Here is a 22,323-nt window from a genome sequence, read left to right as displayed (position 1 = left end):
CTCCCTGAGCCCACTCAGGTCCTCCCAGCCGCGGCGACACGCTCTTAGACCCAACCAACACCTCAAATGGTTCCAAGCTCGCCCTCCCTCGGTGAACTGTCCATTCTGTGCTTTCAATAAAAGAGGAATTGGGGGGGGGATCCCTGGGTGACTCCGTGGTTTGGTGCCTGCCTTTGGCCCAGGGCGTGATCCTGGAGTCCCGGGATCAAGTCCCGCATCCGGCTCCTGCATGGAGCCTACTTCTCCTTCTCCCTCTGCCTGTGTCTCTGCCTCTCTTTCTCTCTCTATGTCTATCATGAATAAATAAATAAAATCTTAAAAAAAAAAAAAGAGGAAACGGGGAAAGGAGGCCACAAGGCAGGTGCCTCGGAACAGGGGCGGGGTGAACCGAGGAACAATGACGCGCACCCACGCCCGTGACCTCCAGCCCCGGGGCGGACAGCAGTCACCGTGGTTCACTGAGCCCACAGAGAGCTTCGGGATCCTTCTCAACCCAGACCCCGGTCCCCGCCGCCGTGGGGTGCAGGCCTCCGCTCAGACTCACCAACCCCAGACACACGGGCCGCTCGCCTGAACTCTGGAGTCGGGGCCCAGGGCACCACTCACGCGAGCGTCCACTTCGTCGGGCAGCCGTGATTTTCGGTCAGAGGACGCCTGCCGAAGAGCAGAAATGCCACCGTCAGGAGCTACTATTATTGCTAACAACTTGCTTCCCTGTATTTGACGTTCTCTGTCCAAGCCCCGTCCTTCCTCCTTCCAAACAATTGAACAAACGAGCAAAAAACCACTCCGCGTCGTGGAGAAGAGGCGTGGGCGTCGGAGACAGGCAGCCCTGGGACTGCTGGCTGCGCGGCGTCAGCCAGGTGGTCCCCACCCTCGCGGACTCGGTTTCCTCGTTGACAACAGGAGGGAAGCCTTGTAGGACCCGTGGAAGGATTAAAGGGGACGAGATACGTAATGCACTTGGCCCTTGGTGGGCGCCTTTCAAATATTCGTTGGAAAAGAATGAATATGGAGCATAATAGGATCAACTCGAATCCATTGGAAACATTACAGAAGAAACATTTTCCTGGGAAGGTTAAAATGAAATCAAATGTCTGAGGTGGATTAAGCTTTCTCTCTCTCTCTCTCTGTCTCCTCATGTCAGATGTGTTTCCACAGGATTTCATCTGCATAATGGAATTTGCTGATTTTGAATAGATGGTGCAATATGCGCAGGAGCGTCTTCCAGAGGATAAAGGACTGAAGGTTATTCGCGTGTCATTTGTGAGACGTCCCCCCTGATTTCTCAGCGTCTTAGCTCTCCCTCAGCATCCCGCATCCCGGCCGCCCGTGCCGGCCCCTCCTTCTCTGTGACCTGGAGGCTCTGGGAGCTACTGGGGATGCTCCACATCCTGCACCCAGTCTTAACGATTCCGAGTGCCCGACCATCCATTAAAGGCACTGAAAAGTCCTGCAGTGGTAAAAATCCACGTATTTAACCCCGGATTGCTCCATTACATGTAACCACAGAAAACTTTTTTCAGGTTAACACCTTCCCCGCATCTCACACAATTACTACTTGAAAAATGTGACCATGCCGAATTCTGCGAATTAACCAAGGTGGGAGGAATTACAATCGATGACCGCCAGACCCCGTCAGACACCGCGGACAGAGGACACAAAGTGCAGCCAGCCCAAGACTGCGTCGGCTCCCGTGGTGGGCGCGTTGTGTTCCTGACCCCCGACATGTGCGAAGGCGGCCTTAGGTTAGGACGGCGTCATCCTGGGATCCTGGGCGCGGGGGGAGCCTGAGCCCAACGACTGGGGGCCCGACCAGCAGAGACTTGGAGACACGCGGAGAGGACACCGCAAGACAAATGTGGAAACACGGCGGATAGAGAGGGACGTGGCCGGAAGGCGAGCAGCACCGGGACGCCGGGCCCACCGGAAGCGGGCAGGGACCAGGAGGACCTGCCCGAGGCCCCGCGGGCGCCCGGGCTCCCCACTAACCCGCTTGTGGACTCTGCTCTCCAGAACTGAGAGGACGGGCTGTTGGTGTGAGCCCCCGCGGGCCGAGGCGATGGCGGCCCACCTGCCACCTGATTTTCCTCCTGCATAACTGTTGCTCTTTTCCGTCCCTTCTCCTGCCATTAAATGCCAGGGTGCCCCCCTCCATGGACGGCCTCGATCCTTTATTAACCCCGTTGTAGCCCCGTCCCTACAGAATGGTCGGAGCGGGGCCTGGGCTTCAGGCCCTTGCACGTGCTCATGGATTCCCCTTCGCCCTGATGGGCTCGGTTTGCCCATCCCACCATAAAGGCCCATCTTTCCTTTCGAAGACATGTTCTGCGTCCCGCCCAGCGCCCCGCGTCTCCGGAATAAGCAGTCCCATCCCCCCAGCTGTGAGCTGCGAAGCCCAGGAGTCACCCCCGAGCCCCCTCCTTTCCTCACGGCCCCGCACCACGCCACTAGCACATCCCGCCAGGCGGGCTCCTTTAAAGCACGTCCCTCCCCAGCGGCATCGCTGGCCCCGATGGTGGCCCCGCCACCATCTCTCCCTCCCTTGGGGCTGGCTGCCGTCATGCCGCGGGGGGCCACCCTGGTCTCCCCACTGCTGCTCTCGGCTTGCCCTGGCTCTGCTCCCCACGGGAGCCCGAGTCACCACACACACGCGTGAATCTCACCGTGCCCTTCCCGCGCTGGGGACCCTCCTCCCACGGCCCCGCATGCACGTGTACAATGAAGTCCCGAGTCCTCACTATGGCCCCAGGTGCGGTCCCGGGTGTCCCCCGACCTCGTTTGCTCCCTGGCCTCCGGGAGAGGCCTGCACCCTGGGGACTTCAGTCGCCGTGGCCTCGGCCTGGGCAGGCTCCTTCCTGGCCCCACATGCACATTCCCTTGCTTCAATCGAGAGTCACCTTGTCATCAAGTCCCGGCCGTCTACTCGGGGCCCCGCTCCCCATCGGGTGTCGTGGGGCGCCTGTGTGCAGGCGGGGGTCCCCTCCTTGCCCGGATCCCCTGTGCCAGGAGAGCGCCCGGCGCTGAACGGGTGCTCAAAACTTTGTGGGATTAATTAATTAATCATTCAATCTCTCCAGAGCCAGGGGCCACACGGGAAAAAATAACATGATTCTAGTACTCTCAAAAAAAAAAAAAAAAACCACCAAAAAAAGGCCTCACCAAAAGCCAAAAAACCAAGCAGAAAGGAAGTCCTCTTGCACTGCCGGAGCCACTGCTTGGTTTGTGGAATCAGCAGGCTCTAAAGTCACCCCCACCCCACCCCTAAATCATCTGAACCTCCTTTGCCATGTTTTTCATCCATAAAACATGGATAAAGTTTTTCAAAGACCCGAGAGCCACGTTGCTAAATGGATGTACGAGTAGCACGCGCTGTGCAAAATCCTTTAAAGTCCTTATTTCCCTTGGTCCTTCAAAGCAGGTTTCCACGTGACGGCCTTACAACAACCTTGTAACGGTGACAATTAATCTTAATTGAGAGCTCGCCGCCGGCCAGGGACGGTTCAGACGTCCTCTCGGGTAAACCTCCGATAACCCTGGGAGGAAGATGCCATCCCGAGCCCCAGTTGTCAGATGGGGAAACTGAGGCTTCTGGCTGCGGAGTGGGAGGCAGGGATTCCAACCCAGACAATGTGATTTCGCAGCCTATTCTGGACCCAGAGGCTGCCCTGCGTGACCCTGACGGCGCGGCAAGCGTTACCTAATCCGGTTGGACGCCGTTACTTCCGTTCTGTGGAACAGCCAACGTCAGGTTCACGGAAGGGAAAGGGGTCACCCAAGGTCATGGTGCAAAAGCCAGCCTTCCCCTCAGTGTCCAGAACCTGTTCCAAGGAAGACTTTCCAGTACAAAAGGTGCCCAACAATGGAATAGCAGCCATGGGATGGGGTTAGCGTGCAATGGGCGCCAGATGGGGACGAGGGTCGTGTGCTCACCAGAGATGAGGCCCGGAGAAGGGACTGACCCGCCCGAGGTCACGCAGCGACTCTGGAACTCGCCTCCCGAGCCTACCGTGCTGCGCGCTACATCCCTCAAGGCCTTCGTATACGCTGCGAGCCACCAAGGCACCTGCACACGATGCCCAAGGCCACTACAAACTGCGGCGCGTGTGTTTATGTGCATCTATGAAGGCAGTGAGGGGAATGGAGGTTTTTTTGTTTTTTTTTTTTTTTTTGCGGCTTGAATTTTTTTTTTTTTTTTGTAATTATTTGGTGGCTATTTTGGTAACATCTTTTGGAGATTAAGTCCAATTAGGAAGCAGATGGCACTGAAATATTGTCAAACATATCGGATCAGCAGCAAATCACTGACTTAATTATGTAAATAATTAAAATGTATATTTACACCTGATCGTCCAAACGAGGGTGAAAACACTGATTTCAGGGTTGGTTATGAGCGCTGGCACGGAGTCCAGTCGGACGTAAGTCACGTTCCAGTTACTGCGTCAGTGACTCTCCGGTATCTCGCCCTCGGAGGACATCTGGGAGGCGGAACCAAGAACCCAGTGACACGAAAAATACGTCCTCTGAGCATCCCAGGACTGGGCGGCCCGGCTTGGAAGGAGCCTCCGTTAGGGAGAGCGTGAGCCTTCGTTGCTTCGGCTCTCACTCTGCCTCTCTTCTTCCAAGGGCATTTGAAGACGCCCCCACCACCCCCCACAGACTCACAGGCCCTCTCCCAAGCCCAGCGTTACGGGAAGAGCAACTTATTATGGCGTAAATAGTTAGGAGAACAGGTTTTGAGAAAGGCCCTGTGTTCGAGCCTTGCCTTTGTCACCTGGCTCAGTTTTACAATCTGTAAAATGGGGATCACGACAACTCAAAAATGCATGCTATGCTTCCTCCTATGAGCCCGCGTTGTGCCACGCACTCTACCCCTGTGACACGACTGGCCGCTCGCAGCTGTAGAGTTCAGAGAACGTAAGCACCGCAACAGCCCACGTGGACGTGCCTGTGTGTGATGCGAAACGTGATGCAACCGTGACTTCGGTGCAAGATAAGCTCGTTTCTCTTCCGTGCATGTAGACAACCCAGAGCATTCTCAGCGGCGCCCTGTTCATCGGGTCCAGCTCTTTCTATGTGTTCCCCCAACACCTTCGACACACGGCTGTCACCTCATGGTCCAAGGGGGCTACTTCAGCCTCAGCCATGGAGTTCACATTCTAAACTCCAGGAAGAAGCGAACGCAAGGAGAATGCAACGCCCGCTCCCTTTGAGGACAAGCCTCAGAAGGCGGGTACAGGGCTTCAGCTCAATTCCTCTAGGCTGAGTTTGGCCACAAGGCCACACCTAACTTCCAAGGACGTTGGGAAATGCAGTCTTTGTTCTGACGAAGAACGTGTCCGACCATGGGAGATGGCCCCCAATCACCTTCACCGCCTGCCATTTATGGCCTTGTGCAACCCCCTCCTACGCTCCATCAGGCCTGTCCGCGTGACTAATATAATATAATGTAATAAAATCAAATACAGTACAGTACAGTACAGTGTGCCATAATATGATACGAGGTGGCTTCCAAGACCAAAGCATAAAAGGCAGCTCCCGCTTTGGTCGCTTAGATGACTTACTTTAGGGGAAGCCCACAATCATGCCATGAAGACACTCCGGCCGCCCTGCAGACACGTCCTCGCGTAGAGGAGCCACATGACCGAGTCAGCCTGCAGGCCTGCAGCTCCCATGGTTATGGGCGACCCTGAGCCAGAAATACCAGCCAGGCTGCTCCCAAATTCCTGATGCACAGAAACCACAAGAGCTAATTAGTCATCGTCGATGTTTTAGGCCACTAAGTCGTGGGGTGATTCGTTGCACGGGGATAGATAAAATCCAGCAGCTAGCACTTGGGGGTTCAATTGGAGAGGGGGAAGGAGCGAGCGGACGACAGGAGACGATGAACCACCTCGGCCCCGTCGCACACACGTCGCCGAACTGTAATCAAACCCACGTCCGCTGACTCAGAAGCCTGCGTTTCTACCCAGCGCTGGGTACCTAGTGCCGTTCTCTGGGCTCCTGAGGCATGCAGCAAAGGATTTTATCTCAAGTTACCGGTTGCCTTTTCCTGTTCTCTGGAATCTTCGTGAACGGGACTATTTTTCTGCCTTCCCTGTCTGGGAAGTGGAAGTCTGTGTCTTTTCTCCCTTCCTTCCTTCTCTCTTCCCTTCCTCGCTCCCTTCCTCCCTCCTTCCATCTCCTGCTGACTCCCCTGACTCGGCCAAGCCTGCCATTTCATCTCAACATTTGACTGAGGGAGGGTATTTTACGAGCTCACGCGAGGGGCCGTCAGGAGTCTGTCCCCCACAGGCTGTTGACCAGAGACTGAGCTGACCTTTCTGCTGGGCTGTCCTCCCCCGGGGACACCGTACAGGCGGGGAACGTACCCCGTCAGGGCCAGCACGTGAGAGAGTGAGAGGAAGGCAGCCGAGTGACCAGATCAAAGTGTTTTGTGACCTGATCCCAGGAGGACGGTCCTAAGCACTTTTGTTGTGTTCTCTTCGTGCAAAGCAAATGACCAGGGCAGCGCATGCTTGGGGGGCGGGGGGGGGAGGAAATTACACAAAAGCAGGAATGCCAGAAAGGGATTCGTTTGCACAGGGCTGGATAAAGTCCAGATCTACCGTCCACCCACCCATCTGTCCTCCGTTAGATCTCTGGGGGCCGCACTGTTCGCGCAGCGGTCGGAGGCCTCCGTAGCTCCCCGCTGCATGTGCCGTCAAACCCATATTCCCAATGGCACAATCGAGACTCCCCACGTTCTCGCTTCATCCTGTTGTTCAATCTCACCTGCCACGTCCTGCCCGGTGACACTGGTTCCTCACCTGCACCTGTCACCTTCTCAGCTCGGTCCCCTGCTCATGACCCTCCTTGCAACTAGGAGGCTCCTTGTTTAAAATCCTGCCTGTTTGTACCGTGGGGTGTGTAGGAATCCAAGCTCCAGGGTCAGGGGGTCTTAGAGTCCAACCAGAGACTGCCCCTTGCCAGCTCGGACGAGCCCCTTACCCTCCCTCCCACCCCGGTCTCTATCTGTGAAGGGGGGACCAAGCCGCTCGTGGGATCGCTGCAGGCCCGGTGCCCGCTGGGTGATGTGCGCACTGAGCGCCCGGGACACGGCGCTCGGGCAAGGCCAGCTACCGCCCTTGTCACCCTCATCAGCTGAACCCTGAACCCTGGAGGGGGAGCTTCACACCTGCGTGCCTCACACCACAGCGGGCACGTCCGCAACGGGGTCCGACGCTTCCGGTGACCCTAGAAGGGACTCGAACTCTCGCTGGTTCAGGGGTGAAAACCAGGCCGGGCGCGCGGACACGGTGAGCCCAGGACCCCGCGGCCGGCCGAGGAGGGAGACAGAACCAGAGCCTCGGGGCTCCGGCGGCGTCTGTGAACATCCGTCTGCGGCCTCGCCGGGCGCAGGACCACGTCGGCTACAACCTGCTCCTCCCCGGGCCCTTCACCTCCATCTCGCCAGCCTTCAGGGTGAACTGAACTGTCAGAGGAAGTGGGGGTCTTTGGGGGGCCGCTGGAGCTGCGGGCAAGCCGCCCCTTCTATGTGGCCCCTTCCCCTGTCGTGGGCCGAGCTCCAGAGCTCACACGTCTGTCCCCGGCCTGCGAGCCCTTTGACTCCCGGGGTGGGCCATGGACAACGGGGCCACGTGACCCAAATAACGTCCCCTGACGCCCTGCCCTCCCTACCGGCCTTTCCTTTTGTAAAGTTGCGGACGGTCAAGGTTCGGCCACCCACGTGGAGTGTTCTAGAATGCGGGAACTTCCAAGGGCCGGTGGAGGATGCTCAAAAGCGTGGAGCCTTACAAGTAACAGAGGTTTCTAACCATCAGGCCGGCTTCGAGAGGAACGGGCCGGGCTGCAGGACGCCGTCACCGCGGGGTGTGCCTTTAGCGGTCCCAGGCCCAGCTGCGCCGTCCGATTAGGCGGTGAGAGTCTAGAATACATGTCCCTGGGCCACCCACAGGGTTGCACCGGAATCTCTCGCCGGACGGGTCTGGGAATCCGAGCCGTTCGCTGTCCCAGGTGGTTTTGACCCAGAGCCAAGTTTGAGAATCCTGAGCCTCATTGGCAAGAATTCAAGCATCAGACTGAGGTTGGACCAGATTAGTGATTTTTAAACCCAGCTCCTCCCCGGAGCTCCCTTGGGGCCGCTCCACGAAGGCGGGGGGCGGGGTGGCAGGTGCAGCGGTGGGAAGGAAAGCAGACTGTCTAGACCCCGCCCCCCCGTTTTAACTCAGAGCACCCTACTTTTATCTCTTTTGTTCATCTATGCTTCCGTGAAGGACGCATTTGAACAAAGGATGCTCCAGTCTAAAAAGCCTGAGAGCAGCTGAGCTCGACGACCTTTAATTTATTTAATCAATAAATAGTTACTGAGTGTCTGCTACATGCCGGCCCCGGTGCCAAATCAAAGCCGAGTCAGACCCAGGCCCTCTTCCCCGGGAGCTCGCGGTTGAAAGGCGAGGGAGGAGGAGCGAGTCGTTCGGCGGCACCACGACGGCTGCACTAGGGGAGCACGGAGCGCGGAAGCGGCGGCTGTTGAGCTCTCTAGCTGCAGGCGAAGGGAGAGGACGGGGCGGGGAACAGCACGTGCAAAGCCACAGGGCCTGAAGGGAGGGGCCCGGCAGCGTGAGCATCTGCCCGTGGCTCAGCCGTGGGACGCACGGGGGCAAGGGGGACACTGGGATTATAGGACGGCGGAGTCTCCGCGGAAGCCCCGTCTCCTCCCCGGGCTCCACAGCTTCCTTACCGCCCAAGTGAGGGGGTGAGAACGGATGATCTGGGAATCGGAGCCTTTGCGGACTTGAAGAGGATGCCTGTGGACTCCCTAGAGCCCTGGTTCCCCGGGCGGAGGGGGCCTCCCTCCCCAGGAGACGCTCCGCAATGTAGAGAGACACGGTCGCTGGTCGCAGCCGTGGGGACGAGGGCATGCTCTTGGCATCCAGGGAGACGTAAGCCTCCTGCAATGCCCAGGACAGTTCCCCCACGATAAGGAGGCGTCTGGCTCAAAGTGTCCCGAAGCCCAGCCCGACAGCTCTCAGCTATGAAAAGGGCCCAGTGCCTTTCCTGTAGCCTCTTGACGTGGCATTCAAGGCCACCGGGGCCAGGACTCGTGGGACATGTGGTGGCTAAGCCGGGCGGGGAAGCGTGGGACGGATGGGGTGCCCGTGCTGCCCTTCCCCCATCACGGAGGGTCACGGGCCAACCCTGAGGGGGCCTGGGGGCAAGTCCAGCTGCGCAACCTCACCTGGAAGCGTGCCGTGATCTGTCCAGGCTTCCTGGCCCGTCAGCAGGTGTGACCCAGGTGTCCCGAGTCCCGGAGCAAGATGCCTTCAAGTGTCGGATGGAGAGGGAGGGAGGGCAGGAGGGGGCGAGCCCAGAGAGTTAAGCAAGGACTGGATCGCAAAAGGTCTCATAACTGGTCACTTTAAAGGGTGGGGGCTTGTCGCTGGGCTCAGTGGGGAGCCTCATACCTGTGTGCCCTGGACGGACGGCCACTGAGCGCTCTCCGTGTGCACCGCCCGCCCGCGGCACCCGGGTGAGGGCGAGGGAGACGGCAGGCGCGGCGTGAAGCGCGGCCGCTGATCCTCCCGTGGGCAGGACAAGGTCATCCGTTAAGCAGGGCCTCGAAATACGGGCGGCGTCGCGGGAGGCAGGCGCTCCGGCCTCGGCACGGTGCTGAGCACAGAGCAGCGTCCGCTCAGGCAGCAGCACAGCCCGAGAAAGGTGGGGGCTGGGGAGACTGAGGCAGAGAACCGGCGGTGGGGCGGCTTCCCTGAGGATGCACGGGAGCAAGGTGGGAGCCTCGCGGGAACGGGGTGGGCCACGGCGCGGGGACGGAAAGCCACGGACGGACGTGTGTCATGGAGGTGGTGGGACGGAAAGGAGGGCGCTGCTCTCAAGGGCTGCGCAGGAGGGGCCCCGGGGCCCCGTCGGGACGCACCTGCTCGGCTCGGGGCGTGAGCTCGGGGTCCGATCGGCTCCCCGCTCGTGTGCGGCCTGCTTCTCCCTCCGCTGCTCCCCTTGCTGTGCTCACGTGCTCACTCTCTCTCTCAAATAAATACAATCTTAAAACAGAGGGAGGGAGAGACAGGTGGGTAGACAGGCGGGTCTTTAACCCAGGGGTCCCTGAAAGGCCGGGTGAGGACTCACGGTTGATGCACCTACCGGGGAGCAGCCAGGGTCTCCGGAGCCCGTCCCGGGGGGGGGGGTTGTGCTGGGCTCCAGGGAGCAGCGGGAGCCCCGAGCAGTAAGGAGCAGATCGAGGTCCGGCCCCTCACCGGGCGGCTCCGATGCCAGGCCGGCGGCTGGGCCCGAGCACCGGGGACGGAAGCAGCTCTGGGACTAGGGCCTCGCCGGTGGCATCCGGGGCCACACCCTGCCCGCCGAGAATCGTGTTTACCTTTTGAAAGGTTGAGGAAAGATCAAAAGCGTCATATTTCTTTCGAAATGAAATCTACATTTCCTGAGCCTGTAAATAGAGCCGTGTGGGGTCGCAGGCGTGGGGGGTCCCTTCTGTCCGTGTTGTCCGTGTTGTCGCTGTGCCCCGCCACACCGGCCCGCGCCCTGGTCCTGGAGGCACAGAAAGTTCGCTCGCTCTGGCCTAGAGCTTTGTGTCTCGAGCTCGGGGCTTGTCTCTATTCTGGCTTCTCCCATATGGGGGAGACCCAGGTACGTACAGAGGCCCCAATTCAGGGGCGCCCAGGGGGGCTCAGCGGTGGAGCAGCTGCCCACTCGGTCGGCCCAGGGCGTGACCCCAGGGTCCCGGGATCGAGTCCTGCCTTAGGGTCCCTGCTTCTCACTCTGCCTGGGTCTGCCTCTCTCTCTGTGTCTCATGAATAAATAGTCTTTTTTAAAAAAAAAAAAAATCTCCAAATCAAGTATGAGCCAAGAGGAGCTGAAGGTAGCACATTCCAGTGATTGTCCTCGGTAGTTCAGCACAGCGACACGTCCGCCCTTCCCTCGTAGGGAGGAACCCGTCTGGTTTGGGACAAGTATTGCAGCGCCCGAGTCCCAAGCCTTCCCCGCAAACCCCAACCCGGCTGGGGCCTTCAGCCCGGCCGAGGTCTGTGTAGGGTGAGCTCCCGGCTGCCCAGCACGGGGGCGGCTGACCCGACGGGCGGGGGACTTCGCTGCGCAGGCTGCACGGGCTGCACGGGTCCCCCCAGGACTCCGGACCCAGAGAGTCAACACACGGGGAGACGGGGAGACGCGAGGGGCCCCTGGCCAGGGTGGCCCGAGAGGCCTGGTGCCCATTCAATTTCCACAGCAGCCCACCTCCATCGGCATGAAAAATCTTTTCTTAACACTCTTATTAAACCCTAATCTTAATCGTATTCATCATTATTAAGTCTTGAAATTGTCTGGAATATTTAAATAGGGCCAGCGTGAAAGGCCGAGGAGCGGACTTAAAGGGCCTGCCCGGCTTCTCGCCAAGGAGCTTCAGCCCTGGGGGCAGGGATTGCCACAAAGGCAGGGGCGGGGGCTAATATTCGCCTTCCTTTCAAAGACGCCTCAAAAACTTATCGGGGGAAAGGAAGAGGCACAAAGAAGATGAATTAAAGGCTTAAATGCACCCAAGGGCTTGGCGGGATATTAAAAGGGAAGAGCTCTATGGGCCTCCCCGCGGGCCTCCCCCCCTCGGGCCCCGAAACAATGCCGGGAAATGACTGCACCGCCCGCCTCGGCGCCCGGGAGCTCATTTCCAGCGGCCCCGCGAGGTCAGGCGACCCGGCCGCGCCGTTATCTCCGCGGACACGGCGGGGAGGCAGCGGGCCCTTTAGAACGCGGTTCCCGGGAAGAAATAATGGCCCTTTCACAATTTTTTTTTCCTTTTTTGGTCCTAAATAAGAAATTTAATTTGAGAGGACGGTTCCTCATGTTTGCCGCCCTCTCCGTCGGACAGGTGTGAATGAGCGTGAATCCGGGGGGGCTTCGGCGTGAACCCCACCGCCAGCCCCGCGCTGGAGGTGTCCCCGATTCCGGAAACCTCAGCCGCGCTCGCCCCGCCTGATGTGAGCCCGGGCCCCTGACCCCACAGCCCACGTCCTCTCCGTCTCTGCCCCACGGGCTCGTCCCTACCCGCCCTGTCCGCCGGGTTCGGGGTCACGGGGGCAGAGGGATGGGTTCTGCTGGGGGCGGGCAGGGGGCTCCAGGCCCGCGACGTTATTATTTTATCATTACTATCAGGTTTGAATCCCGAATGTTGAAACAACCTATTTAACCTTTACTCCGGCTAATGCATACATTAGGTGGGGAAGCCTATGCGCCGTCATAAAAATGTGAGGGATTGAAACCTGCTAACATAAAATCAGATAGCCCAGCCGTAAAAGGTGTCGCTTTTATGCGATTATCTTGCCAATATCTTCTTGTTGCTAAACTAAATCAAACTACGATTTTCCCCACATGCCCTGAATTTAATGGGAACCATTAATGGGTGTGATTCCTTTATAGATCTCCCTGTAATGGAAACGTGGCCTCCTATGCCCTGGCCCATTAAAATGAAGCCACTGGGCTGTCATTTGTTGTGTTGCTTTGAGCATATTGAATGGCGGCTCCGCTCGAAACGTCAAAGCCGTTTACACTCAGGCTGGCATTCAAGGCCTCTCTAGCATGCATGGCACCGACGTGTGTTTCTGGAACCTTCTTCCTCCGCTCTCATGAATGATTTTTCATACAATCCGATAACGTCGGAGGCGGAAGGGAGTTTTGGGACCTGGCAAGTAGAATTGGAATCTGATGGGCCTCCTGGAGCACTGGGTTGGGGAAGCTTGTGGGGCCGGCCCCAGGCTCCCTGGGTAAAGGATGCTGCGTCGGATTAACCGGGTGTGCGAGGCCGTGCTTGGCGGGCTGGGAGCCCACACGACACAACTCTGCCCCCATGTTTTGAGGCGACCTCTTTGTTTTACGGACGTAGAAACGGGTGTGCAGAGACTTTCCCAAGGTCACACAATGCCCGAGCCACAGAGTCAAGGCCGGAACGCACCCCCCCTAGCTCCGACCCCGGGGCTCCTTCCATGATGGTGGAACTCTGAGCATAAAGGGTGAAGCGGGATCAAGGAAGCAATGCTTTGAAGACGGCGGAGAGCAACTCCCACTCTCTGATGAGGTCAATGGTGAAGATGCAAACTCCCCCCAAGCCCCCAAAGACCCTGGATCACCACCCCCAGTCGGTTCAAGGGAGTCCTTATTCTTTCACTCCTCTTTCTCAACCTTGGTTTGCTCTCCTACGCCGGGTTGGAATATTGCACGGCCGGTCCTTCATCTTCCCCAAGCAGGATTACCTGCAATTAGTGGACTCTGGGGTCTCTCGGTGACTTTGAGTCTTTCTCAGTGAGGGTCCCCTGCCCTTCCTCCTGACTACGGTCCATCGGCGATCCTTGATGCCCCCTGCCAGGGCTCATTGGGGGGGGGAGACAGAACAGAGAGGCCAAAACAGAAATCACCACGTCCTTTGTGCACACATCCGTCTTCCTCTCAACCGCTGCAAACCTTCCCCGAATCCCCAGGACCTACGTCACGAACCACAACCCGCCCCCGTTCTCAACACGGCCCCTCTGCACCCGCTACAATATGCTCGGCCAGGCTGCCCGGGCCCGTCCTTCCCCGATCCGTCTCCTGGGCACCCAACGAGTAGCTTACACCGGAAAGGGCCAACGGCACCGCGGTGCTGAGTCCCAACCCACGCCCACCTGTGGCTAGCGGGTCATTGGTACTGGGCATCTTTCCTTCTTTGCCCAGACATTACTTCAGGAGCGGTACCCTGTGTGGCTGGCGACCCCCGTCTTGGGTGTGGGAGTGTGCGGCACGGGGACAAGACCATCAGCTACTTGGTAAGCCGTCCTGCATGCACCTGCTTTAGTCCTGCTCACGGCTCCGTATGCACCTTAGACACCTGGTGACCCCGGTTTAATCTTCAAAGCCTGGCTCCCGAGTCACCACCTTCGAGAAGCTCCCTGCAAGTCTACAGTGAACGGCTCCCAAAGCAGAATGCATGCGTCGGGACAGCAGGATGGTGAGCGGCGCGGATTCTGGAGGTGGACGGCCCGGGTACAGACCCCTCCTGTGCCGCTCAGCTGCCGTGTGACATTGGGCCAGCCGCGCAGCCTCTCTGTGCCCTCATTTTTCCACCTGCAAAGCTGAGATAACCGCAGCACCCATCTCACAGGATCGGTGTAAAGCCAAAAAAAGAAAAAGAAAAGAAAGAAAGAAAGAAAAAAATAAAAAAAAAAAAAAGAAAAAGAGTTCATGGGCTCCGGGCGTGGAGTGTGGCCCGCGGCCCAGATGGAGGGAGAGGCTGTTACCATCCCGCAGCGTGGTGACTTAATGACAGTGTCGCTGCCTGCCCGCTTCCACCGACTGGCGAGTCTCCCGAGCTCCGGGATCTGATCGCGGTCACCTTTGCGTCCCCTGCCCTCCAAGGCCGTGCTGCTTACATAGGTGCTCGTGAATATTTAACGAATGACTCAATCAATGAATAAGTCTGTTTGAAGCCTTCTGAGCCAGAAGGGAGGGTCGTTTCCCCGAGCCCCCTGCTGCCCGTGGACTCCAGTGAAGTGCTCCGCGGATGTCACTCTGAGTCGGAAGAGACTCTCCATCTCCGCGACCCCCAACCTTGCGCCGCCTTAATATCCTCTCACTAACCTGAAAAATTAAAATTCCTTCCTCTCTTGATGCGATCCCTGAGTGGCAAGCACTGACGGCTTTCTCCCCCTTCCCCTCGAGTTCCTGATGAAGCAGAAGCCAACGCGACTGTCTCAGATGCTCTCCAAGGAGCGTCTGCCCCAGAACCGGCGCGGCGGCCCAGGCGGGGCGCAGGGCCCGCAGCAAGCACGCGGCCGAGGAGCCAGTCCCTGCTGGGGGCGGAGATGCCCTGGCCCTGAGAGCTGAGGCCACTCGCACCCTCACACAGACGGGTTCGTTTTCGGACTGGGTGCGATGCTTCCATTCACTCATTCGCTTGTTCGTCCGTCCGTCCAACATGTAAGTGCTGAGAACCTCCCGTGTGGCCGTAACGAGCGAGCCGCACAACTCCAGCCCCGTCGTCCACGTGGCGATCCACGGAAGGCTGCGTGCCACCCGAGGGCGGAGCCCCCAGACGGGGTGGTCCTCCAAGGGACCCGTTCTGCGGATGCAGGAATGTACAGGACCCAGGCTCCCTCTCCCAGGAGGCTCAGCGTCAGTGGGACAGTAACACCTGCAAAAGCACAGACATCACCACCCCCTCGGGGGAGTGAAATGAGGCTCACCCAGAGCAGGTGGGGGTTCCGAGGACCGTCTCTGGGGGGCTCGGGCAAGGCTTCCTGAAGACATCCGTCAGGTCTGATTTGGGTTTTGAACGATGCTCAGGAGTCTGTTCGGCGGATTAGGATGGGAGGGCCTGGGGGGGGGGGTGGTGGAGGCTGTGCAGGTTCCAAGAGGAGACAAGAGCACGCGCGAAGGTGTTTGGAGTCGGGAGAGCGCGATCCCGTAGGGTGCGGTCAGCCGTCCCCACACTGGTTTTGGAAGCGTGTGCAGTGGGGGATGAAGCCGGGAGGGAAGCAGGTGCTGGGGCACGAAGGGCCTTGGAGGGCGCCCCCCCCCCGGGGCCCCCAGCCCAGCCCCTGGCAACCACGGTCCTACTGTCTGCCTCCGGGAGGTGCTAGTTTGTACCCTCCGTATAGGCGGGGTCGTGCCGTGTGGGTCCTCCCGTGGTGGGCTTGTCGCACTCAGCACGGTGCCCTCGTCGGGGGTCATCCGTGTCGCTGTATGTGGCAGGAGCCCCTTCTTTACTACGGGTGGCTGATGCTCCACCGCACGGCACCCTGCACGGCTCACCCGTTCCTCCGTCGGTGCGCACGGGCCTCTTGCCACCTCTTGGCGGTGAACGTGGGGGCACCGGCATCCCTTCAAGATCCCCCCTTCCATTCTGGTGGGTGTTTACCTAGAAGTGGGGCCACTGGATGATGAGGCCACTCTACGTTCACCTTTTGGAGGACATCTCATACTGTTTTCCGTGGTGAAAACTGCACCGTGTTTGCATTTCTTCGCAAAGCTTCCAGTTTTTCTACAATTTCCCCAATACCTTAGCATCTTTTGTTTGTGTGTGTGTGTGTGTTTATAATCGCCGTCCTGTCAGCGGTGATGCTACGTCCCATTAGGGCTTTGATTTGCCTTCCCCTTGATGGGCCTTGAGGTGCTGTGATTAAGGCAGCAGAGCCCGTCTGCCGGTGCAACCAGGGGCTGAGGCCCCCCCGCCGGGTCCCTGTCGTGTTGTGACTGCGAGTCTCTCGTGGTTGACCTGACTCTGTCGGGGAGGCTCTGGCTAGGCGTCGTTTTGCCAAAGAACTTCGCCAACTCCCTTCTGCGGGGCCGGCCTACAAGGGAGCAGTCCCAGACACACTCACACGTGCCTCTCAGAGAAGCGGAAGGCTAGCTGGGGGATCGCTCCCTGTGATGTTCCTTCCGGTGTGTCCGCAATCTCCCAAGGTGCCTGCAAGGAAATGCATATTCCAGGATGCACCCTCGTCCCCCAGTCAGAAGGGCTGGAAACCTTCCTACTCAGCAGCCCCCCACCCCGTGCACTCTCACGCGTGCTGACAATTGAAAACCGGGTGGGGTGGCCCGGGTGGCTCGGTTGGTTAAGCATCCAACTCTTGATTTCAGCTCAGGTCACGACCTCAGAGTCTTGGGATCAAACCCTGCGTCGGGGTCCTCGCTGGGCATGGAGCCCATTAGGATTCTCTCTCTCCCTCTCCCCCTGCCCCTCCCCGCACCCACGCCCTCTAAAATAAAAGAAATCTGAAAACCGCCCATCACATTCAAAATCTGAATTGTACGACGAGGAAACTGAGGCCCACAGAAAGGAAGGGATTGTCCCAAGGTCACACAGAAAGTCAGTGATAGAATATTTGGCCCCTGACCTCATGAACCCAACGTACACTTTCAGGAAGAGCAGCCACGTCCACTTAGACAATATATATGCAAACTTAGAGAGCTGTCGGCACGCCCCGATAGTCACATGGAAACAGCACAACAGACCTGGAAGGCAGGTCTTCCGATTTTGCACCTTATTATTTTTTTTCTGATAAAGACACAGAGGGGATCCCTGGGTGGCTCAGCGGTTTGGCTTTTGCCTTCAGCCCAGGGCATGACCCCGAGGTCCCGGGATCGAGTCCCACGTCGGGCTCCCGGCATGGAGCCTGCTTCTCCCTCTGCCTGTGTCTCTCTCTCTCTATCATAAATGAATAAATAAAAAATCCTTAAAAAAAAGAGAGAAAAAGGACACAGAGGTTCTAGGAGGTGAAAATCCTGGCAGGTGGTCTGAGTCCATGTCCCGGGTTCTCCTCCTTATGGAGAAGATCCAACAGGAAACATTCAGCCAAATGCAAGTTATCCTGGCACGAGCTGCACGCGGCAGCTGGAGGTTGTGGGTGGCGGGAGGCTGACGGGCGTTTGCGGGGACAGACGGGTTACTCAGGACGGGGCACTTCAGCCAAGGGGATTTCTGGACCGTGCCTCGGAAGAAGCTCTAAGTTGGCTAAGAAGAGTCATAGATTCCAGGGTCTTCGCCATAATGCATCCTGAGGAGAGTGACACCAGGGTATTGAAAACACGATTGTAATGTTTCCGGGGGGAAAATTAACGGTCTAATCCTGCGGAGGCTGGATTCGACTACGCGCACACCACGGAGCTTCCCTAATCAGCTTTCCCTCTTAGCACGGCTCAGGGTGAAGGCAGAGGGCTGGAAATAGTCCACTCCAAAATCTTTTTGATTGCAAAGTGTTTCAAGAGGGAAGACGTGGGTGACAGACTAATAAAACCCAGGACGGGCTTGCGTGCGTGTTTTTCCACAAAGGCCCTTCCGCCCCAAGCCCCACAGCCACCCTCGGGACGGCCCCCAGGGCCCTCCGGCCCCACCACCCCGTCCAATCCCGTCTTTCCAGAAGCGTTCACGCAGCACCTCCTGGGTCCTCACGGCGAATGTCATCCGGTTTAATTCTCGGCTAAAACCCAACCCGGAGCCGGGTTTGAACTCAGAAAGCCTGGAATAGGAGCTAAGGGTTAAGAGGGACGGATTCAGCCAATAGGTCTCAGGCGCCTACCGGGGGCTTTCTCCGGACCCTCGGGGGGCTTCCCTGGACGTGGGGCGATCTCCCGCCGATGCGTGTGCACCTCACCTACACTCGGGCACGTGCTCAGACGTGGTCGGCCGGAATTTCAACGCAGCGCACGTGATTGGAAAGGGACCCTTCGCCACCGGCCCAGGCCGCCTCTGATTGGCCTCCTGATCCTGGGGAAGCGAGGAGGAAAGTCCAAGGTCAATAATGAAGCTTGCGCTGTGAGCATCGCCAGGGACGGGCACACGCGCCGGGACCAGGGTGACCTACCAAGTGCTGTGGCCGCTCCGGGGGAGAAAGGGTCTGCTGCGGACGCTGGCCACAGGCTCCTCGCGGGCGCCCGTCCCTCCTCCCTCGGCCCCTCCTGACCTTGCTATCTGCGTTGCTTCTGGAATCTCCTCTATGCCTGCGCCCTGTTCGCTTTTTTTTATTATTTTTTTATTTTTTTTTTCGCTTTTTTTTATTTTTAACAGCCTGTTTGCGACTCAAGAGTCACTAATTAATTTACTTTCCGACTGCGCGGCAGTCGCGTGAACGCTCCATGGGACGGGAACGCATGTGTCCCCACCACCACGGGGGCCTCAGGACGGACACCAGCAGGTGTCAAATGGTGGTTGGAGGAAGGAAGGAAGGAAGGAAGGAAGGAAGGAAGGAAGGAAGGAAGGAATCGGCGAACGGCTGCATTGCCCTGATGACCTGGTCTTCACAACCCTGGGAGGTAAGGCCTTATCAGCCCCTTGCGGAGTGAATGAACAGAGGCTGTGAGATCTGACAGGAGGGGCGCAGGGGGCGGGGACTGGACCCAGGGGTGTCGGCTCAGTCCCCGGGGGGCCCATCTCATTAAACCCAAGCACGTTGAGTTGAACTGACAGATTCCGGGGACTGTGCATTCACCAGGAGGTTGACCAGGAAGCCCGAGAAGGAGAGGGGCCCAGGGGACAAAGAGGCACAGAAATGGAGAACGACGCTCCCCACGCACGGCTGAGTCTGACCCCATTGATCACGTTTGTAATAAGAGATCACAAGCACAACGACCACTCAGGGTGTGCTTCAGGCTGTACCTGGGCCAGGGAAGGATAACTTGTACCCTCAAGGTGCCGGGGAAGGGAGGAAGCTGCGTCGGGGATGCCGCTTGGGATGCAGAGGAGCTGCTCTGGGGTGCGGCGCGCGGACAGAGCAGGGACGACGGAAGGCACCCGTGGGGGCCAGACGGCCGAGGTCTGGGCTGTGACCCGTCCGGGGGCGTCCGCTGGCCTCTCCGCATGCCTCCCGCAGGCGTGTTTCTCATGCATCTGTGTAAAAGCACAGTCCGCGTGGAGCCGGGGGGTGGGGGGTCCAGAGGAAGGGAAGAAGGGAAGGAAGAGCCCCAAGTGAGTCCCCCTTTGTGAAGCACAGTGGGCTTGGACATGCACTGCCGGGGACGGGGGTGTAGCCACCACCGCCTGGGGTGCCCGCTGCAGAGCCCCCGCCCCGCCCAGGGCCCTGCCCGCCTCAGCCTCCCCCCTGGAGGCGGGAGTAGGAAGACCCGGCCCCATGGGACGGGAGCCCCATCAGGGCTGGGCTGATCCTGCCAGCGGGGAGCCCCCCTCTGCAGCTCCCAGTCGCAGCGCCTCTCCCTGCCAGTCCCTGCCAGTCCCGCTCCCTTCCCGTCCGGGCCTCACATCGGGGCCCTCGCCCCCCAAGTGGCGCTTCCCAGCCTCCCCCTGCGCGCCCAGCCCCTGCTTCCCAGCTGGTTCCTGCACAGCGTGCCCCAGGGCGGCCAGCGGGCCTGGGGCTCCGGGGCCTGGGACAGGGGAGCCGAGGCCATCACACCTGCCTTCCCGGGGTTTACAGCCGCGACGCTGGCAGCAGCATTCCCGCCGCGCATGCGACCCCGAGGGATCACACGCTCCAGGTGTGGCCGCAGCATGACGTGAGGCGTGCCCAGGTGTGCCCAGCTGGCACCCAGGTGTGCCCAGGTGGCAAGCGCCCGTGAACGCGGGTGACCCGGGCCCCCCGGCTCTCTGCCGGGATCTGGCCGCACCGCCCCCTCTTCTCCTTCCCGCAGCACAGGGATTTTTTTGTTTTGCTTTTTTTTTTTTCCTCTCTTTTCTATGGCTCTCGTTACATCCTGCCTCTCAACACGAATATTTATTCACATTCTGTGTCCTGTAATGAACCATGTTCTTTTTGAGGACAAGAGCTATGTTTGATTCATCTATATATGCCTACGGACGGAAAAAAAAATACCTAAATAAATGTGAACTGAATTAAAGTAATTCCGCATTGATTTACCTCTAATTATGGAATGGAAGCCTTTGTTCTAACATAAAAGAATCAAGGGTGTAGGCAGTTATTTTGGTGGGGGGGAGACCCCGCTGATACGTTTGAAACCAGCCCCACTGCGCCTTGGCCTGGGGCTGTCCCCCCATAGATGGAAGAGCCAAGAGGGTGAAGACGGTGAGCGCATTCTTTAAGCCCTTGGAAATTAAGACTCAAGGTGGGGAGGGGATAAAAAAAAAAAAAGGAGAGACCAAAGCAAATATTAGTTAGGAATTTGACAACAAAAATTTAAATTAAGAAATTAAATGGAGGAAGAGAAATTAAATGGCGTAGGAGTTTCCACCAATAGATTCCGGAGCCGTAAAACGACATCTCTCGCTCTTGTTCCTCTGCAAACAATTCCAAGTGTAAATGTATTTTTGGCACAAATGGCTCTGTCCTAAGATTCTTGATTATAATTATAATAATGGGTTTCTGAAAGCCTGCAAGTGGTTCTGGGAATGATAATAAGGGCTGAGAAAAGACATGTTGTTTATGTGGCGAGTGTTTGTGGAATATTAAATGGGGGTGGGAAGGGAAGCTCGGGCTATACGTTCCCCAAACTCCAAAATACACAATTACACCCAAGCAGCCCTTCACCGCCCCCTCCCTCCGGGCGCTCACACGCCGTCAGTTCCACGGCCCCGCAATCGGGGGCCTTGCGGCAGCGGGGGGAGCGCGCCCCGCGTTTTCCCGGTAGAGCTGCTCATCCCTTAGGACAGGCCCCGGGCCCTGCACCGGGGAGGGGACAGCCCGGCAGGTGGCTGAGCCGCCCGGCCCCCTCCCCGCGGCAGCGCACGCATGACGATGTCGCCGCTCTGACGGCCGCGGCCCGCGGGCACCAAGGCCTCCCCTCCCTTGGAACCCACCTGGCCCGGCCTTGGTGCGGGACCTTGGCGGTACTACAGCACCTACGACCCCCAGCGCGTCCATGGTGCAGACCACGTGTGACACTTTGACCGTCGCGCAGCCCACGGTTCGGGCAGCGAGCGCGGCCGCGCCTGGTGCGTCCATCACCACGACCTTGGTCCAGAGCGTCCTCACCACCCCCGAGGGAATCCTGCGTCCCCGAAGCAGTCCCTCTGCGCTCTGCTCCCTGCCAGCCGCTGGCAGATCCAGCGGGGCCCACTCCCGCCCGGCACACGGTAGGCCTTGATGAATGTCTAAGACCCAATAATTGGATTAATAATAATAATTAATAATTTTTTAGTAAGATTTATTTATTTATTTCAGAGAGAGAGAGAGAGAGAGTCCCAAGCAGTGAGCCAACGCCCCACCTGGGCTCCATCTCACCGTTCTGAGGTCACGCCCCGGGCTTCCCCCCGTAATTACCGGCTTAATCAATCATTCGTGTCTGCTCTGCTGCCTCCGATGGCGGCTCCCCCGGGACGATCATGGTTAATCATCGTATATAACAGCGTCAGGGGCACAGGAATGGTAACTGCCATCCGTTCATGTTTCCTGGGTGCAGATATTAGACATTTGTTTGATATAAGTGAAGTCGCACAATAATATTTATCCTCTGGCCTCTGGCCTCTTTCACGTAACACATGCTTTCAAGGGTCGTCGAGGTCGTGGCCCCTCTCGGAGCTTATTCCTATTTGCGGCTGCAGAGCGATGCCCGTGTGCCCCGCGGGGTGCTGACGGCTTTGGCCCCCGATGGACACCCGGGTGGTTCCCCCCCTTGGGCTCGTAGGGGCCGCGCCACGACGGGCCGGGTGCCGCGTTTGCACCGACGTGTGCTCTCATGTTCCCTGAGCCTATAGCCCGGGGTCTCGTGGGCGGTTCCTACGGCGATTCCACGCGCAGGTCTTTGAGGGGCTGCCAAGCTGGCTTCCAGGGTGGCCGCAACGTCTCATATCCCTGCACACCAGCGAGGTACAACCGCGCTGGCGCCCTCGAGCTCGTCTGTCTGTCTGTCTGTCTGTCA

This window comes from Nyctereutes procyonoides, unplaced genomic scaffold, assembly GCF_905146905.1.
Source record: "Nyctereutes procyonoides isolate TBG_1078 unplaced genomic scaffold, NYPRO_anot_genome, whole genome shotgun sequence".
Lineage (NCBI taxonomy): Eukaryota > Metazoa > Chordata > Mammalia > Carnivora > Canidae > Nyctereutes > Nyctereutes procyonoides.
Note: the sequence above shows the minus strand (reverse complement) of the source record.